Source organism: Streptopelia decaocto (genome assembly GCF_964273445.1).
Source record: "Streptopelia decaocto genome assembly, chromosome: 1".
NCBI lineage: Eukaryota > Metazoa > Chordata > Aves > Columbiformes > Columbidae > Streptopelia > Streptopelia decaocto.
In genome coordinates, this window is record NC_138663.1 from 16020030 (window position 1) to 16025866 (window position 5837).

Genomic DNA, 5837 nt, shown 5'->3' on the forward strand with positions numbered 1-5837 from the left:
CTTTCAGGAAAAGCTACGTACTTTAATACCCATATACACGCAGGTTTTGTGATGTAGTTGAATGCTGCTTTTTTTTTTTTTTCTCCCTACCTCCCTTCTGAAATATTTATGTTTATGACAGAGTATTAACTACAATCTGATGTAAAGACTGTGGTTGGAAGCCTTAGAACAGGGGTGATGTGGCCCCTGCTGAAAATGAGTTTGACACCCCCGCCTTAGAGGTATAACAGTAACTGCTGGTTTGAATAACAGAACTAAAAAATCACCTTTTTTTTTTTTTTCTTATTTTAAGACCCAGAGCAAAAGCAAATATGAATTAGTATTTACTGTTGTTACCTATTCATTAAATTTCAAGCATTTCTTCCTATTATGCAAGTAAATAACTATGTAGATAAATTAGCAACTTAGAATGAAAGACATCATGCGCTGGGCTCTTCATCCCTAAAAAATTATCTTAAAAAAATAACATGGGATGAAAAATGGATAGTTGTGACTGCACTCATAGTATCAACACTTCTCCTTACGAAGGAAGTCTGAATGCTTCACAGTAACACTTGCTGTGGAGCATGACTGAAGCGTGCAGGAGCGCATCGTGGGATGTCCTGCTCTCCCAGAAGCTGGAATCATGCCTGGTATTTTTAAACATACGACGTTCATTCAAGATAATGTATTTGCATGCTGTCCTGTGTAATTGCATCAGTCACCTCAGCCTGGCAGTGTCTTGTGGGCTGTGTGGAAGATGGAGATCCACTGGGTGAGAGATTGAGGAGACAACAGCTTCAAACAAAACATGCTGTGGATCAGGCTACAGAGGATGTTTCCTTAATTAAACATTAGAGATTGCATAAAACTTGCATGAAACTTGCAGACTTCCTACTTTGACTCCAGTCATTTCTTCTGTCTTGTCTGTTATTTGTATCACTCACCAGATTTCCCTGTCAGGGTAGAACGTGGCCATCAGCATTTTTCTGGTTGTCTGTTGTGGAGGGTCACACACATTTGACTCAGTTGTGTTATCACTTGCTCAGCTCTTTGGAGTCCCAGATTTGTCTACGAAAAAATAATCTTTGTTACTCAGACTGAAAATACTTTGCAATATCTGATTTGTAGAACTGTATTCTTGGAAAGAACGTAGGGTTTTTTTGTAAAATTAGAAGTCTAGTATATCTGGAAATTCCAGTAAATGGCAAGTCTTTCAGAATATTTTGCATTCGTATCGTTTCACAATACTTTATACTTGTTCAGAGCCTGTAGGAGTCTGGGTTTATCAACTTTAAGTACAGTTTTCTCATTACTAATGCTTTAAGTTATGGTTGATATACAGGGAAAGAGTGAATCAGAATTTTATGTTTTTAACTCCTGATCTTTCAGGCTGTTTGGTCAGATTTTGGTTATATTTGCCCTGATTTGTAGGAGAGAGCTGAAGAAAAAGTTAAATCTCCACTCATACTGATGGAATCAAAATTACTTTTGATACTCATGTTTGACAGTTGATTTAATTTTAGTTATGTCTCCAGAAGTAAGAATTTAGAGCTCTTTATATAACGTCAAAGTAATTGTCTGGTTGTTTTGGAGCTTTTTTCCCTGTTTACATAAGTAGGAATGTGCATTTTCAATTCTTTGGTGGAGAAGCATAGGAGAGAGAATTAATTCTAAAAATATTTGCACAGGTTTAACCAATAGCTTTCAAATACAATGGTATGTGTTTTCATGTTTTTTTCATTTTCTGCTTTCCCTGCTTGTTCTCAAGAGTGAAGGCTCTGGTTTTCACTCAGCATTGAGAATAATATTTAAGTTTGTTTTTCCAATTGTGAAGTTATTGTGGAAGTATTGCATGACTGCCTCCATTTCCAAGTGTTTATTGAAATACTGAATTTCCTTTGTAAGCTCTTTGGGACAGAAACCTTCATTTTGCGTTGCCTTTGGACAGTGTTTATCCCTGTGGCAACTGTAATATGGGTCCCAATACAACCTGATATGAATCATTTTACAGACAAAGTTAAGTTGGCAAATGAGATCTCAGTTATGTCTTTCCAGTACCCTGGGCTGAATGTTGCTGTGTATGTTAATTGTATAAGGTCTAAAAACATAGTTCTGGAACTGAGCATGCCTGATTCAAGAATCGTGGAATATTTTATTTTCTGTGATAAAACATAATACTTGTGTTTGGCTCTTGAGGCAATGTTCAAATAGAGATGGGTGTTGCAAGGTGTATTTGTGAGGAAAACAACAGAGTCCCTCTAGTTTTGTGTCCATCACTCTGAAATACAATTGTGGTCCACAGCAAATTCCTGTTATTATCTGCAAGTCTGCCCTAAAATGTTGCCATTCCACCTCTGGTTGCGAGAGCTGAGTGGGGAGGGAGAGGCTGCATCCCTGCAGAGCAGCGCTATCCATGCTGGAGGAGTCCCTTCCCAACTCTGCCGAGGTCATCTCAGTCTGCATCAACACAGCCACGTCTGGGATGTTCCAATTCCCAAACACACTTGGGTGCGTCAGCATTTAGCGAGTGGGAGCTTACCCCTAGTGCCGAGGGGGAGCTAGATCCTAGCGCTACCATGTCCATTGGAAGTGAGGAGATGCCAAAGCCCACTAGTAGGAAAAATGAAAATGAGAAGCATCTCCCAAAACTCATTTGTCTGGAAATGGGATACCAATTGCAGCTGTGATAAAAGTATCTCTGCAAGACCTGCAGTTTAAGCTGTGACTCTGTAAGCCATAGCTTAAATTCTTTCCTTTATTCTGAGATCAGATTGTGTAGTCGATTGGGTTTTTACTCTTTGAAGACATAGCCAGAAGAGGCAGCAGTTTCAGTGATAGTTGTGTTTGGTGAGGTAGCTTAATAGTTGCTCCCCTAGAAAGTGAGATGATGTTTTACATCCTACTGAGCCTGAGTTTTAAACCCATATTCCTGTGACAATGGAAGAAGAAACTAACTTGGCTGGGAAGGTGTTAAACTACTCCTTTCCTTTTGATTTTAAGGTGCAGAATAGCAGCAATGTGAGAGGAAGGGAGAGACTGTTATTTTTGGCCAGTAGGGACAAAATCATAGGCTTTGATTCTTCTCCAGACATGACTTAGGCATTTAGAGTTAAGCACTTGGGAACAGAGCATGCAGTGATATTTTATGCAGGGACTTGGAAACAGGTTGTGTGTCCATCCTGCATTGTTTATCTCGTACCAAGTACAAAATGAACATGATCTGGGTAACAAATAATAAGGTGAACAAAAGGATTTAGAAGACTGATGTAGGTTTCAAGCTAACAAAACAAGAACAGCCAAACAAAGCCTGCCTTCTAGCTCGAAGGGTTTGTTTTCCAGGGGAAGGGAATGCTACATGGGGCAGCATCCTGAATGGGGTCAGCAACATCGCAGGTTAGAAACTTACTGCTTCTGATTTCACACAAGTCTGTGTATAGGATCAATTCAGAGCCAGGGTTTGCATTCTTTATCTTCTGCCTCAAATAATTTTCAAATACTGGTAAGTGCATTGTGTTACACTGATGGAGCTTTTTTCTTGAAACCTTTTATCCTAAAACATGTCTACTTCTGTCCTGTCAATATGCATGGTCCTACAGAGTTCTCATCTGTACATCATCTGCTGATGATCCTACACCATCTCATCACCTGAGATGCTGAACCTTGGAGTTTCATTCAGGCAGATGCAGGCTGCAGGAAAGGAATTTGCAAGGAGTGTGAGTTACAGCCAATGCAGATGATTCCGATTGTAGTCTTCTTGTGTTAATTGCCATTTTCAGTATGACCTTTTTTCTTCTTGATATCACCTGGTTTTCTTCTTAACTCCTACTTACATGAATAATAAGATTACCATAGTTTTGTGGGTATTCTAGAAGAAAATAATATGTAATACGCATCCAGTCCTAAGAAGTGAGTTTGTTTTAAGTGTAGGATGTCTGTGTTTGGTTCCTGCAAATGTTTTTGCTGTTATTCTTTGTTTTAATGATTAACCTAGAAGCCATTATTCTTTTTAGAGTAGTTTCACTTTCTTTGTGTTAATTTTAGAACCTAAGATGCTACCACAACAGCTTTGCAAAGTTAGATTTCAAAACTGCTTTTCGTGGTACTCCATTTTTATCAGAAGTGGATTCTAACTCAATAGATTACTCAGTTTTGATGACAGCTCAGTTTTCTGTATGTACTTTAGCATATGTCTAACTTAATTAAGCCACTCTTCTGTTTTTCAATATTAATTTCATTTCCCTGTAATATTAAGCTTTCCCACTCTAAAGTAATGTTTACATAAGCGCATTTTCCTTAAAACACAAAGTTGTACCACTAGATATAAACTCTCCACTTTTACTCCCTCCAGTGCCGTGTTCACAAGCCTCTACAAACTTTGGCCTTGGTTGAGGAAGCCGTCTGTTTCCCTGCCTGCTGTAACACTGCTCAGATCACAGCATTTCAGCAGTGTACGTGGACATTTCTCACAGTACAGCAGCAGGGGAAGCCCATTGTAGAGTTCGGAAGCCTGAACTGTGTTACACTATGAAATGTACTTTCACCAGTTAGCTTCTTTCCAGTTTAGCAATGCTGGCTTCAACATACCTGAAGTTAGAACAATACTAAAACGCTTTGAAACTAAGGCCATTAAGAATATCCATGCGTTTTAGTATTGTTCCAATACTTCAACAAGTATTTCGCCTGATGCGGCACCCTCAGCACCTCTGGTGTTAGTTGAAACATTGGCACTGATTCTGATTTCCAAACAGAAAGGAGGGTGAGGAGGACACACACTTCACTCCTGCAAGATCCTCACTAGATTGTCCTGCATGTGTAACATGGAAGAGCTGCAACATAGCCATGCAGGGTTGACTTTTTCAGCCCCAGTCTTACCTCTAATCCTAAATTACAACAGGGCTGCCAAGAAGCTCATTCCCTCTGACCTAGCCTGGACAAACTAGAAGCTGCAACCCATCTTCTGTCATTTCAGGTGTGACACAAAAAGCCCGTGGGCTCCACACCACTTCTTCCCGCCAATGCAGCTGCTTGAGCACAGCGACGGTACAGAGACCAGATGCAGTTTATCTGGCGGCTGTGTTTCTGTGTGAAGCCAGTTCCCAAAGCTGGGATCATGGGATGCAGCCGGGCTTCGGAGACCGTGAAGAGGTCTCCGTGTGGGCCAAGCAGTGCGTGGTGGCCAGGCCTGTCTTGTGCCTTCAGGCTTGTCTGGACAGCGAGCACGTCCGCAGGCCGTGCTGGGCAGATGGCTCCTCGGGGCAGCTGCTGAAGGGGGACGGGACCATCCAGCTGCCGCGGGGCTGGTGTGCGTGCGGAGAGCCCCGCTCCGCGCTCGGGCCCGTCCCCAGAACAACGCCCCTCAGCCCGCGCTGTCCGGGCGGCCATTCCCGGCTGTGGAATGCAGCCCCCGGCCCCGAGGGGACGGGAGGGGACGGGGCGGGGGGTGGCGGCCGCCGCGGGGCTGGGAGGGTCGCTCCGGCCCGGGGCAGGGCTTGCGAGGGGGCCAGCGGGGCCGGAGGGCGGACGGAGGCGTCGCCCGGGCCAGCCCGGAGACAGGTCTGTCTGTTTCCCCGTAAATAAAGCTGCCGGCCGTATAAATGCCGCTGCGGCGGGGCCGGGTCGCCCTGCCCCACGCCGGAGAGCGGGCGCAGGTAGAGCCGTCGCGGCCCCGGCGGAGCCGCAGCTTCAGGACGCGGACAGCGCTGCGCCGCGGGCCGGGCGCGCCCTGCCCTGCCCTGCCCTGCCCTGCCTGACGGGAGGCGGCCGGGGCCGGCGGTGCGGGCCGGGCCGCCAGGGGGTGCCGGGCCGCCAGGGGGTGCCGCGGGCGCTGCTCCCTGCCCTCCGCCTCAGGCGGGGCC